We start from the raw sequence: 14915 nt of genomic DNA, 5'->3' as shown, positions 1-14915 counted from the left end.
TACTTTTAACAGCTCTTCTAAGCCACAATTCTGTATACTACAGTTTGAGAACCTATTTGTTAAACATATGATGCTTCCCAGCTCACACAGTGTTTTAACCTGTGTTGACTGCATTTAAACATCACCATGACTCTGAGAGGCAAACACAGCATTCTCTCTTTCCTTTTATATACAGGAAACTGCTGCTGAAGGGCAAAACACCTTCTCCACAGTCATCAAAGGCTCCCAAACTCCAGCACCCACCATCCCTTTCCATTTTCTCTTCTGTTACTGAATCTTCTTACAGAAAAGAATGCTAATATGCAGCCTGTCACAGAATTCAGCTTGACTTCCTTTCATTTCTTCTTTCTATTTAGTGGGTGAGTTTTCTTTCTTCTGGTTGGCAGATAGCCATCGTCTCTCTTTATAAATGTTTTTATCTGCTGCCGCTTTTATCTTATCAGACCCACAGTACATCTTCGTCTTTCTGCTCCTAAAGATAATTCCTGCTTTGCTATACGTCATCAGTGTCATCTCAGTCAAAGCTCAAAATAACAAATAGATTTGTTTCCAGTGTGGAAAGAATCCGGGTGAGCCCTGCTTAGAGAGAGCAAGGTTTCTGTGCGTTCACCCTTCTGCACCCTGCCATGCCCTTTAAGGAACTTGGTCACACCTTTGAGAGATTCAGAGAACCCATGTCCCTGATATCTTAGAAGGAATGATGTTTGTGCCTCAGTGACCTGCACACGTGAGAGCAAATTGGGAGAAAGTAGGGTACGGCTGTCTGGACAGTTGGGAGTGATCTCTCATGAACACCTATAGTTGACTGGCAAGAAACATGCTGAGTTTAGGGTGAGTTATAGTCACCCTATCTGCAAACCCAACGGTCCCAAAAGAAAGTGAACTGGCTCTTCTGAGAAGAAACATGTACTGTTTGTATTATTTATTTATTTATTTATTTATTTTGAGATGGTGTCTTGCTCTGTCGCCCAGGCTGGAGTTCAGTGGCGCTATCTCAGCTTACTACAACTTCTGCCTCCCCGGTTCAAGCGATTCTCCTGCCTCAGTCTCCTGAGTGGCTGGGACTACAGGCACCCGCCACCACACCCAGATAATTTTTGTATTTTTTAGTAGAGATGGGGTTTTACCATGTTGGCCAGGCTGGTGTTGATTGAACTCCTGACCTCAAATGATCTGCCCGCGTTGGCCTCCCAAAGTGCTAGGATTATAGGTGTGAGCCACTGCACTCAGCCTGTATTTTTTATTTTCTGTATATTATGATGTTTTGACATCTTAAAAAGCCTTTCTAGCTAGGGAGACACAACCCCTCTCAGGGCTAGCCAATTCTTAGAGACTGTGAAGGGACCAGTGCAGACTACACCTTTGATATGCAGACTCACCAGTCCAGAAGCTCACCAGCTGAGTCTGGCCCAGACACCCAGAGGCAACATTCCTCTGATTTAATCACCCCGGGGCTAGACACCGGGCAACCAGGGACCATTCTTAGAGAGTAGAGCCTGCCGAAATTATTCAAACTAGCCAGTCCAAGGGTTCACCGTCCCCTGCCTTGCCTTTCCCTCAGAAGCCCCAATAAAAGCGTGATTGGCAGCCCCTCTCCCCCGCTCTGGTGTCTTTCTCCTGTGGCCCTAGGTGCAATGCCTCCTGTCTCTAGGACCTGTGAGCATAACAATATTGTTTTTCCCTGAGTCTTTCCTGTGTCTCCTCTTGTGGCCACAGCTGGCTGACCATCACATTAAAAGATTACAAAACAAGATGCGTGGTCCCCCACTCGGCCCCCGCCTTGGGGCACTTGGTAGTTTGCAAGAGACGTCAGGTTTGCCTGCTGGAAACCATGTGAGTGGAGCCTTAGTGGCCGGGGCTAAGGATGCAAAGGTACTTCTTACATGCCCTGTGACATTGCAGAACAATCGCCGTGGGACAGTGAGAGATGGCAGGAGGCATTGCAGCGGGGGTGTCGGGGTGAGAAGCCAAGAGGCTTCTCTACCTATTATTAGCTGATTACACAATGGATTGCTGTTTATCTTTTCTTTTAATAAAACTTGCTATGGTACACAGTGGCCGGCACATACTTGCATGCCGGGGCCTGGTTCCCAGGCCTGGCTGCCCTCCAGGGTGTGAGAACTCCATCGTGTGCTGCTTTGTGGAGAGAGTTAAGTCAGGGCTCCGTATCATAGCAACTCAAATGTAAGTTTTCCCAACGGCAGTGGGCTCCTCTAAGGATTTCATCATAGATGAGGGTTTCTCAACCTTGGCACTATTGACATTTTGGGCTGAGTAGTTCTTTGTTGTAGGGGGTGTCCTGTGTGCTGTAGGATGTTTAGTAGCTTCCCTGGCCTCTGTCCATTGGATGCCAGTAGCACTTGCACCTTCTCCACCCTGACTTTCAGGAGTGGTGACCAAATATCTCCAAATGTTGTCAAAGTTGCCCTGGTTGAGAACCACTGACATAGATGAGCAAGAATAATATGTTAATTTCCAGATGCTCTGGGGCTCAGACTCCTTATGAAAATACACAACCTTGTCTTGAGTGTCCATGGCCAGAGCTACCCCGAGATGCCCAAGTTAGCAGAACCTCTTCCTCATTCGTTGAGGTCTCAGTCCCCCTGGGATGGCCAGACAGGGCTTCACCAGAATTATCCCTGTCACCTACAGCCTGACCTCATTCTGTCCCTCAGGCTGCAACCCCCCCTCTAAGGCCTCCTTCACCAGCTCTTCCTTCTGGAATCATTCCAGGTGCTACCCACTGTGTAGCCTAATGCCCTGCCTCTGCTGGGCTATCTTCTAGAACAGGTCCTTACATGAATTACTCCTGGGGTCTCTCAGCTGCTGTTCCTTCATGGTGCCCTCCTTGGCCTAGAAATCACCCCTTTGAGCTCCTCCAGAGCCCGAAGACCTGCCCAGCCTGCAAGCTTCCTTGTCACACTCCTCCAGGGTGTGTCTCATTGCTGGTGAGCAGCCGGCCCATGTGCGGCACTCTGTGCCCACCACGTGTGGAGCATCCTTGGCCTGATATGTGTGACCACCCTATGGATCCAAACTTACCCTAGCAATTAGATCATTGAGCTGCTCATTAGAAATCCAGATTCTGGGTCGTACCCCAGGATGGCATGGGGACTGGGAATCTGCTTTTCCACAAGCATCGCAGGTGACAGGGGACCACTGAGGTCAAAAGAGACCTAGAGGCTGAACATGCTCCCAGTAGCTGGGCCTCCATTTCTTCACCAAGGCCTTCCTTTTTGACTCTGCACTTGTTGATGTAAGTTCTAGTCCTGTGTTTCATTATCCTTGTCCTTACATTTATTTTTGAGTTGACAAATCCTGGAGAAATCTGAAATCAAGTAGTAGACGTCAAAGTAGGTTGGACCGTGGGGTCGGGGGTGGCAGGGGAGGGCCCAGGGTTTTAAGTCAGAGCTGCGCCTCTAGTTCTGCCTCCACATCTGCAGATCGCTTCCTGTCTAGCACCTTCCCCCTGTAATTGGTTCAATGGGGTTAGACAGAAAGCAGGCTGCAAGAGCTTTTTAAAGTAATGGAATTCTATCCCCTTCAAATGGAAGCTTATTTGAAACTTGTACATAAAAAGCAGTGAAAGCTCTGCTTAAAGCGGAGAAAGCCCTCAAAATCCTACATCCTTAGCCTTCTCTGTGTCCCCTCCTGAGCCTGAGGCTCCACTAGAGGAACCTGGGGGTCTGCAAATGCAAGGTGAGGCCAGCAGGCCTAGTCTCCCTGCCATGATGTTTGTGACTGGCATGCCCAATGCCTGGCCTCTGCACACGAGCAACCACAGCTTCCTTTCCCACTTTAGAGTCTTTTCAGTGGGAGTGCTCTTCCCACCCCTGGGTACAGAACTCCAGCAGGCCCCCACTTGGCCAGTTCACACTCCGCGTGGTCACTTTATCACAAAACACAGCCTCAGTTCAACGTGTCCATTCTAAGAGATTAACCAAAATCTGGAACTTAACTTTATAGCAAATCTTTGCCACCTTTTTTACTGCCACCTCTCGTTCCAGGGTCAGAGAGGAGGGAGAAAGCTGTGCTCAACAAGATGCTGGCAGTGTCAGGAGTTGGCCTCATGCCCTCTGGGTTAAGAGATATCGAATGCTGTTTTGTCAAGAGCTGCTTTCTTGGGCCCCTCCAAGGTTCTCCTTGTTGGGCTCTCCTGCAGATCCCTTGTCCTGGTAGGTGTACCTCCATCCCAAGTGACTGCTGATCACTGCTTCCCCCTACTAAGGTCAAAAGAAACCTAGAGGCTGAGCATACTTCCAAGCACCTGGGCCTCCGTGTCTTCACCAAGGCCTTCCTTTTTGACCCTGCACTTGCTGATGTAAGTTCTAGTCCTGCGTTTCATTCTTCTTGTCCTTATGTTTATTTTTGAGTTGATGAATCCTGGGGAAATCTGGAATGAGGTAGCAGCAGGCCTGAGCTCACCTCTGGCTTTTTGCTCCTTAGTGGCTCTGCCCCTTTCAGTTGTCCTTGCTGACCTTCCCAGGCAGCCCTTGCTCACCGTCCCCAAACTCTGGGAGTGAGTGGAACGCAGTGTAGCCACCTTGATTTTCTGCTGCTGCTTTCTGAGGCATAAGTTAGATGGCAGCTCCTGATATCTCAGCCGCAGAGAGCACGTAGCAAAGCTCCCTGGGAGATCCCATGGTGGCCCATCATGAGATGGGAAGTAAAGGAGGAGATGGGGGCACATAGCTCAGTGTATCTCCCTCCATGGACATCTCTTGACAAGTCTCTCTTTGCTTCACACTCTGACCTCTTGATCTGGCCAAGCATCAGTCAGGGTCCAGCCAGGAAGTAAGAGCCTCTATGAGCTTCGTAGTAAAAGGAACATATTCTATGAATTAGACTGTCCATGATGGTGGGAGGTGTTGGGAAAATAAGGGTTTAAAAAGAGGAGTTAGAGGGTCATAGAAATGTCATGAACAAGCACTGAAGCAGGAGAAGGAATCTGCGCTTTCAGGGAAGACGGGGAGCCAGGCTCCTCTAGCTAGTGGAGCAGGACTGCAAAGGAGGCAGGCAGGGAAGTCCATGGAAGCCTGCTGGGTCAGAATTCACAGCAAGGCATCAGTGCTGGGCTTGCCATCGCTGCCGGTCAGCAGGCTCAGGATCCGGGAAGGAGAGCTGCATGTGCAGTGGAGAAAAGTGACCAGCTGGAACTCATGGGCATCTCCACGTGGATCTCACCTCTCCAAACCAACAGTAACCACCAACAGTAACAGTAACAGAGGGAAAAGCTTCACTTCCCCTCCCAAATCCTACACAAATTCACATTGGATCAGCTGAAATCCGGAACGCCCTGGGAAATGTAGTGCCCAGTGGAAACAAGTTGGCTCTAGAACAATCCAGCACAAGGAGTTACAGACTGATGCTCCTTTCATTTTTTAAATTTACACTTTTTGTTTCATGTCAGTTATATCTTAGTGACTAGGAGACACCTGGATTCTATGATTCTTCTTTGCCATTTGGCACATTTCAATGCATCCTTTGAAGAAGCCAAGAGCACATGCCGATGATGCACCATTTGCAATTTGTTCTTGAGGGAACCAGCACGGCTGTTCTCTGGCCTTCGGCTACTTTTGAAAATGCAGTCAGTGGCCAGAGAAAGTTGTGTGGGAGAGAAGCAGATTTGTGACAGGCTCAAACTGGTGATTGGATGGACTTTAGTGAAAAGAGAAATCACAGTAATAACTCACATTCACGGTGGTCGTTGTTTGTATTTTCCAAGTTAAAAAATTTAAGACCAAGTTTCCAGTTGTTGGAGGGCACCAGCAGCCCCACGTGGAGATGGGCAGCAGCTGTCAGGGATGCTGCAGTCAAATCACTGCTATGTTTTCTCCTAGCTTGGTGGGAAGCTGCAGAGGGGAAAGTGCTGGAAATTGTTTCCTTGGGAGCTGGAACCACCACCACCAAGCCATCCATGTGGCTGTTCATTCTAAGGACCATTCAGGGGACAAACAGATGATCTAACAGCCTTTGACTCAGTGGAAACAAAGCTATGGAAGGTGGGGTGAGAGGCCTCTCTGGAGAGCTGTCAAAAGAGAAGAGACAGGAGGAAGTGGGGAGGAGAACAAGAGGCTGAGCAATCTACAGGGTATAGAATGTGCAACCTGGTGTGGGCAGATGTAGAGAAAACAGCTTATTCCCTGCTTGGTAACAGAGAAATAGTTCTTTTGGCACTTGATTGCCAAGAATGTTCATACACTCAAATATATTCTCTTTGCTTGTAAAGTCTGTGTCCTCCACATTCCCTTCATTCAGCAAAGGGAGACAATATTGTGTAATAAAAAATAACAATGCTATCAGTAACAATAGCCAACACATACTGAGCACTTGTTATGTTCTGGGGATTATTCTCAATGCATGACATGCATGAGCTCATTAAGCTCTCACGAGTACCCTGTAAGTTGGGTGCATCATTACCATGATGCAGAAATGGAGGCACAGAGAGATCGAATGACACATCCAGGTGACAGTGACAGGTGAGTTGGCTCATGCAAGGATTCAAAGCATTGGCTTTGAATTCAGGCCGTGAATTGCTAGATGTTTGACCTGGGGCAAGTCAATTAATGTAAATTATTTTTAGTTTTTCATCCATAAAGGGGAAATAATAATAGTTTCTATATCTCAAAGTTGTGGTGAGGGTTAAACATTAGCATGACGTTTATATGCCTGGTACTTAATAAGAGCTCAATAAATGGTCTCCTATCATTATCACTTCCTAGGACGTTTTAAATCTTTTCCATCCCAGCAGCCCCCTCAACCCCAACCCTTTCCCTCTCACATAGCCATAGCATTGCCATCTAAAACATGTGTGTGTGTGTGTGTGTGTGCGCGCACTCCTGGTCATCTGGGGAAGAAGGGAGATGGAGAAATGAAAGAGCCGCTTAGAACTCAGTCTAGCCCTGGCGACTGTGCAATTGGTTGCAGCATCCCTGGAGTGGCGTCTGCCTGCCACTTTTTGTTTGTTGATTTATTTTGATTTGACACACCAGGACAGATGGCTGGGGGAAGGAGGTTGATAAGAGTCAATATTTGGTGACACGTGAATAATGCACTTGTGGAATTAATCAGCCTTGTCATTTTGGGCTAGTTGCCATGGCTATGGAGAGTCCTGGGTCTTGTGTAAATCAGAGTGAAGGGATCACAGCATGTCACTGCTCCTTGTTTTTCTCAATCCAAGGCTCCTCAAAGAGTCCCTGTCTTCCCCGTCAAGGCCATGGTCTCAGACACATTGGGTATTGCAAATAGTAAGAGTGGCTCATCTATGCCCCTGAATGATGGGATGGCCTTTCTGTCCCTCTCAGGGACCATGTGCATCTACGGCAGTGACTCAAAGACCAGCAAACAGGTTTCAACAGGAATCAACAGAATCACCAATATTTTGTGTTGCCGTATAAGTGCAGCAAAAAGAAAAAAAAAACTTCCATTTTATAAAGGAGCATTTTAATACCAAAAAGAAGGAAGGACATAATTTCAGAATAGAAAAATAGTTATTTAAATAGAAAAAAATTAGTTTAATGAAAAAACTTTCCTATCATCCTTTTTTTTTTTTTCTTATTTCATTGATGACTAGTGGAAACTTTTAACAGATTGGCCATGTAGGTGTATTTCATAAGTGTGGAGGCAAGAAGACAGAATACTCAAAACAGTGCTTCAGATGGAATTCTAAGGAGTGTGATTGTTGGAGACGTGGGGCAGAACAGTGAGCTCCTCGGTGCCTCAGTGTGCCCTGTCATAAAATGGATATATTATAATAATAATTATAAAATAAAATATGGGTATATCTATTCTCACCTTGTTTACTTCATGGGGTGGTTCTGAGGATTGACTAGACAATCTCGGTGAAAACAAACGGTAACTTCTTACCAAATTTGGGAGCTCCTCAGAGGTGGCAACTATGTCCTGTGGTGTCCCTAGCGTCTGTTATGTAGAAAGTACTCAATTCAAGTGCGCTGAATAAATAAGACAGCAAGTCAAAGGAGTGACTGTAATCGCAGCAAGTCAAACCAGACAGAAGGGGAGGGGAGGGCACTGGAGGACAACGGGCTCAGCTACACCTCCCTCTTCTTTCTAGGTCAGCAGCTACTTAATCAGAAAGATCAACTCAACATTTTCCCTTGACCCAATTAGATTATCGAATCTCCAATAAACTTCATCTGTTATCTCTGGAATCCAGGTAATTTTCTTTTTCTTGGGGAAGACCTTTGCAGCAGTGATTGTTATTAGGACTTGAGACACACTGGTTGGGGGTGTTGGCCTTGGCACTGGACTACCTGGGTTTGGATACTGCCTCCTCCACTTACTAACTTCATGCTCTTTGGCAAGTTACTGACCCTCTCGGTGCCTCAGTTTCCTCATTTGTAAATGGGGATAATAACAGATCACACTTCCTGGGGTTGTATGGGGATAAAATGAGTTAATATTTGCCAAATACTTAGCATAGTACTTGGCACATTGTGGGCATTTTGACCTTCTGTAGGCAGTGAAAGTTAGTCTGCTACACTGAATACTCAGAGACTGCAATGAGACAGCCTCAAACAATGGGAAGATAAGATCATCTTATGAGAGTCCAACCAGATCCCAGTAGATAGAAGCAAAATCTAAGACAGACAGCTTGGCCCCCAAGCCTCTGGCTGGGATTTTACTAACTCCATTGAATATTTTTATACATTTAATGACAGTTGCTGTCAATCACAGACACACGGTCATCATGAAAACTAGGAAAAGGAGAGACCCTGAGACAAAAATAGGCAATGTCCACCAGAATGTCTACCTGAACTTTGTCTTGGCTGTTGGTGGAGTGGAAGAATGTTAACCACCATCTCTTAAGGGTTCCCAACCTACTACCATCAGGCCCGGCTGTGGAGATGGCTGACACAGCAATCTCTCTTTTTTTTTTTTGTTTTTGAGACAGTCTCACTCCGTTATGCAGCCTAGAGTGCCGTGGTGTGATCTCGGCTCACTGTAACCTCCACCTCCTGGGTTCAAATGATTCTCATGCCTTAGCCTCCTGCGTAGCTGCAACTACAGGCACCTGCCACCACGCCTGGCTAATTTTTTGTATTTTTGGTAGGGATGGGGTTTCACCATATTGGTCAGGCTGGTCTCAAACTCTTGACCTCAGGTGTTCTACCTGCCCACCTCATCCTTCCAAAGTGCTGGGATTACCGGCGTGAGCCACCATGCCCGGCCGACCCAGGCAATCTTAATAATTGCCACATTTCACCTACATAATCACTCTCTGTTCTGATCCAAGACCACAAAATAACATTCCACAGCCAGTGGGCTTTCCTCCCAGATCCATCTTCAGGAGGAGAATGACTTTATGCCTCAGTCACCTGACTTTGGTTGGTTGCTCTCTTTGTGTCTACCCTGAGACCAAAGGTCAGACCATGAATCACAGTCAAGTCATTAAATGAAGAGTAGTCACCCTGGGAAGCCTCTCGGAAGACAGCTGTTGGGCCTTCTCCAACGCTCCCGGGCAAGCCCTTTTCTTTCTTTAAACTTCTGTAGGCAAAAGTCTTTTTCTGACAGATGGCACATAGTCAAAGGCAGCAGCTCCCAAGTCCAGGAAGGCGCTCATGTCCACTGTGCTGTGTGCACGGCGGGGCAACGAGTGCCCTAAGCAGAACTGGAGACTCACCTGGCACTAATGTCCCAGTTGGCTCTTCTTTCTGCGCAGCAATTGGTTCAGCTGCTGAGCCTGGCAGATGTTAGGAGCCTCAGAGTGCTTTGTAAGAGTTGATTTAGGAGGCCAAACAAGCCACATTGAGCCTCCGTTTGTGTTGGAATAACAATAACTAGAACCATGGCTTTGACCCCAGCAGTGTCACCAAACAAAAGGCAAGCTCAGTGACAGGAAAAGGAGCAGGATTACCTTTGAGTAGCTTTTAAAATGCCGTGGATCCTGCAGCCAGAGTCAGGTCTTAGCAGTTGAGAAGGAGCCAGGAAGGAGCCATGGAACTCTCTTCCCTTCCCCAAACATGCCGGGCCTCTCACGTTCCAAGCTGCCACTCGTGCTGCTATTTCCCTGTCTGTGGCAAACACCCATCTTCCAAAACTCAACCAAAACAATAGAGCTGGAAAGAGCTCAGAGGTACCTGGTTTGGTGGTTCTCTACCCTGTCACCATGAAAAACCCTTTCATGAGTGTACTCCATGGTCCCCTTATTTTGCAAGATTTTTGTCTTTCAAATAAGCAGCATTTACCAAGTATATAATGGATTAATTGACCAAAGACTTATACATTGTCCAAACTGAACTTCCAGTCAGCAAATATTCACATTGTGTTAATCTGATTCCAGCCCAAAGCAAAGAAACTTGATTTTTTCACCAGTTTGGGGCAGGCTGATCTCTAATAACTGTGCAACTTTAGTTGGGCTTCCTGGCGAAAGATAGCCAGAAAAATCCTACGATTATTTTCTAGGCTCTCTGAGGGTCCTCGATGGGGAACTCAATCTAAACTCTACTATTCAAATGTGTTCATTCATTTGTTATGTTGGGACAAATGGACAGAGAGCTGACATTGACCACATTTCTGCCATGTACAGGACATTGCGCTGGGTCCTCTCACAGATACGATCTCACTGAGAAACCCCGTCACTTATGTAAGATGGGTAGTACCATCATCTCATCCCCATTTTACAGGTGAGGACACTGAGGTAAGAGTCAGTAACTTTCTCAGGGGCATATAACTATCCAGTGACAGAGGTAGGACACTGATTTAGGGTTTAACAGTTTTATTAAGATATATTTCACATATCATATAACTCGCCCATCTAATGGGTATTACTCAGTGGTTTTTAATATATTCAGAGTTGTGCAACCATCATCACAATGAAGTTTAGAAAATTTCCGTCACCCATTAAAGAAATCCCATACCTATTTGCAGTCACTCCCCATTTCCCCCAATCCCTCCCGCTCAGCCCTAGGTAAACACCAATCTACTTTTCATCTCTGTGGATGGACTTGCCTATTCCAGACATTTTATATAAGTTGTCCCAGTTTTTTAGACTCTGAAATCCACATACATACAGGCCCTTGCTCAGGAATCAGGGCAGATTACAAATCCTTCCCATAATGTTATAGGTTGTTTCTTATGTTACTTTGAAAGTACACAAATACATAAATGCTACATGCTTCATGTTTGAAGCACATAAAAATTCAAATATTATGGCACATCCGGGTAAAAACTGGCATGCCATTATGTAGCTGTCACACACTTGAATTTGAATGGGGACACGTTCTCTCCTATCACGTCCCAGGCACACGGAGCACTCTGAGAGGAGAGACTCCTCTTGCCCTCTCTTAAGCCTTCTCATCATTTTGTTTTGAATCAGGTCATCATACAGCCTTCAGGGTACCTGGTGTGTGTCCCTCTCCAGATTGCAAGGGTCCTGGCCCAGGTGGTGTGAGGTCCCCTTCCTACCTGAGAGGCTCCTCTGTGTTTTCTGGCTCTCCTGTTCTATTCTCCTTAACCTTCCCTTGCCTGCAAATTGCTGCTGGCAACATGATTTATTCTCCTGCCACAGACAGTGGGGATGTTTAACACCCATGTCTAATAGTTTTCCAGATAGAATTCCCCTCTTGTCAGTTGCTTTGTCTCCTAAGTTCAGGTTCCTTTTTCCCAAGTGATCAATTATTCCTGCTAGGTTTGTCCTTTTGTATCTTCAGGGCATGTCCTGAAAGTCTGTCCTGAGTGTACGTGTTTGGCTTGTACCATGAGTGTCAGCAAAATGACTCACCTGCTGCAGGTCAAGTAGGACTCGCAGAAACTGGTATTTCACTAGGAGTCACCAGCTGTTCATTTGTTCATTCATTCATTCATTTTCTCATCTGACATGTGCTGAGCCTCCTTGTCTCCCCAGGTGCCATGAGCACACAGGGCACAGCCTCACTCCTTGCACAGTGCTCTTTCCAGCAGCCCTGCTTCTTGTTTGGGGGACAAGTTGCCGAGACCAGCTCGGTCGAGATCAGCGGTGCTAGAGGAATTGAAGACACACACACAGAAAAATAGCATGTAGAGTGGGAAACAGGGGACCCACAGCCTTCAGAGCTGAGAGCCCCAAACAGAGATTTACCCACATATTTATTGATAGCAAGCCAATGGTAAACATTGTTTCTATAGATTATAGATTAACTAAAAGTATTTCTTACGGGAAACAAAGGGATGGCCTGAAACAAAGGGATGGGTCTGGCTAGTTATCTGCGCAGGAACACGTGCTTAAGGCACAGATCGCTCATGCTATTGTTTGTGGCTTAGGAACACCTTTAAGCGGTTTTCTGCCCTGGGTGGGCTGGGTGTTCCTCATTTTGGTAAACCCACATCATGGGTCATAGCCCATGGGCGTCACAGTCATCACGTGGGCATCGTGGCCATCATGAACATGTCACAGTACTGCAGAGATTTTGGTTATGGCCAGTTTTGGGGCCAGTTTATGGCCAGATTTGGGAGCCTATCCCCAGCACAAGTACACTTGGGGTACCAGTTGTGCGTCTGAGTTGGGGTTCCCTAAGCTTTTAGATAGTCATGGAGCCTCACTGTGGAGCATAGATTTACTCAATGTTTTGGGAGGGAACTTTTGTATTAAAATAAGGACTGATCTATTACAGGGAAGAATTGAAAGCCTGAGTTTTAAAGACACAATCTGAGACTTCAAAGATATTTTTGAGCTTGTGGAGAACTTCTTCCACTCCCCCACCCCCTACCCACTTATTCTCTCTCACACACACACACACACACACACACACACACACACACACACACACCAGAAACATCACATACCAAGACCAGCTTCCGGTAGACATTCACAACCTCTTTGATGGGCACACAGGCCTCTAGGGCCAGGGAGATGAAGGAGCCTCTGAATTCTGCTTACTACTCAACTTGAAAAATCTGTAGGCAAGTTTATAATAGAGGTCTTTTGAACAGGGTGTCTTCCTTGGGTTTCTGTGACAGGCAGCCCACCGGGAGCCCCGGTAGCCCATCAAACTTCTAGACCTCCACTGAAGTTGAAGAGGTTAGTCCTCTTCAGTGGGCCCAGAATATAAAATCTGTTTTCTTCCACAGTGTGGGGCTCTCTTTCCTGGATGGGAGAGGGGCAAAGATGCTAATTCTGGGTTGAACAGATATGCTGGGACATAACTGGCAGGTTCCATCAAGTCTAATCTACTTAGTGACATGACTCTGGGCTCTCATATATCTAATAAGATTTTTCTCCCTAATTCTAGAAGGCATATTAAACCTGCCATTTATAATTTACCTGTTAGTAATTATAAATGCATACCATCATTTCTGTTTTGGTCCTAAGATCCACTTGGCAAGTGGATTAGTTCACACAATTTGGTGTTCTGTACCTTGGAAGAAAGGAAAAATGCTTTTGCCTGTAACAGCACAATATCCTTTTTCCTAATTAGGGATGGCTGGGCATCTTTGGGCTCTTAGTTTATTCTTTTGTCATTTGGGCCCTTCGTAATGGAAGCCTCTGCCTTTGTCTATCTCCAGTTACCTTTTATCTCCCCTAAGAGTTTAGGAAATTTAAAACCAAACTCCCATCTTTGTGTTACAAGGTCACTGGAGCCATTATTGTAATCTGGATTTGAATATCCCTCTCTTAAAAAGGTTCATAAAAGAAGCTTGATCAGGACTGACTAATTCAATGACTTTGGAACCCTCTGCTCTCCATTTAGGCTTTCTATTAGCTTGATTCAGCTCTGCACCATTGATTCTTTAAGTTTCAGATGGAGAGTTTCACATTTCTTTTTTATTTATTTATTTATTTTTATGGAGACCGAGTCTCACTCTGTTGCCCAGGCTGGAGTGCAGTGGTGCAATCTTGGCTCACTGCAACCTCCAGCTCCCAGATTCAAGCGATTGTCCTGCTTCAGCCTCCTGAGTAGCTGGGATTACAGGCATGTGCCACCAGGCCCAGTTAATTTTTGTATTTTTGGTAGATATATTTGGGGTTTCACCATGTTTGCCAGGCTTGTCTCGAATTCCTGACCTCAGGTGATCCACCCGCCTTGTCCTCCCAAAGTGCTGGCATTACAAGCATGAGCCGGCATGCCCAGCCTACATTTCTTTTTAAAGTGAACAGAACCCAATATGAATCTTCAGTAAATTATTTTCCTTCATCATAGAATAGATGGCATCACTTCCTTTAGGATGATTCCTATAGATCTTTGCCAACTCAGCCTTAAGATCCAAATATAAATCAAAGAGGTGGAAGATGGAGATGGAAGATTTAGAATCATCGAGATTTAATCTCTTACTTCACAGACAAGGAAACTATGAGAAGCAAAGTGATTTGGCCGAAGTCACAGAGATAAATTAGTAGTTACAACAGATTATATTTCCTGTAATTGTTTAAAGCCACATTTCTGAGCCATTTGTCTTAGAAGTTGGGGAAAAAGGCAGGGTGGAAGAAAAAGGTTGAGCCATCAAGGTTCAAGACAAAAGGCGAATTGGGACCTTGTATGGAAGGCGGATGTCAGAATGGGAAATGAAAGGATATCAGCTGCTCAAAGCCAAAGACGGAGCACAAACCAAAGACATGAGTGAGTCAAGGGAGGGGAGTTCATGAAGAGTTGGTCCGTGCCAAGAAGGTGAACTGCAAGGGAAACTTGGGGGGTCCATGAGGCCATGCTCTTTATTGCATTAACTTCTCTTGCAGGCTTGTTCTTTTTAAAACAGAGGAGTTTTATGTTTTTAAAAATTGAGGTAATTATTTACATAATTAAGAAATCAAACACTGTTGAAAAGCTTATAATACAAAGCAGTACTTCCCTGAACAAACCCACACCGGCTGCTAGTTCTTGGCTAAGGGACATGCTTTGAATTTTTAGCCTCTTTCTCTGAGTTACCTATGCATTTAAATACATGGGTACATTGCAATATTTAAACTTACAAATGTTATC

General features: G+C 45.7%; 1 long non-coding RNA gene across 3 annotated transcripts in view; it reads left to right on the top strand.

The window, feature by feature from the left end:
- LOC135971811 (uncharacterized) overlaps positions 1-8842 on the top strand; it is a 225903-nt gene extending 217061 nt beyond the window's left edge. Inside the window, exons 3-4 of one of the 3 annotated variants that reach the window (XR_010588079.2) lie at positions 4008-4175; positions 8075-8842. This is a non-coding gene — a long non-coding RNA (uncharacterized lncRNA). The remainder of the gene's footprint in view (positions 1-4007; positions 4176-8074) is intronic. The other 2 variants (XR_012414994.1, XR_010588080.2) reach the window with 2 other exon arrangements.
- Positions 8843-14915: the final 6073 nt, after the last annotated feature.

The sequence above is a fragment of the Macaca fascicularis genome, chromosome 7 (genome assembly GCF_037993035.2).
Source record: "Macaca fascicularis isolate 582-1 chromosome 7, T2T-MFA8v1.1".
NCBI lineage: Eukaryota > Metazoa > Chordata > Mammalia > Primates > Cercopithecidae > Macaca > Macaca fascicularis.
This window is presented reverse-complemented; position numbering and strand designations above follow the sequence as displayed.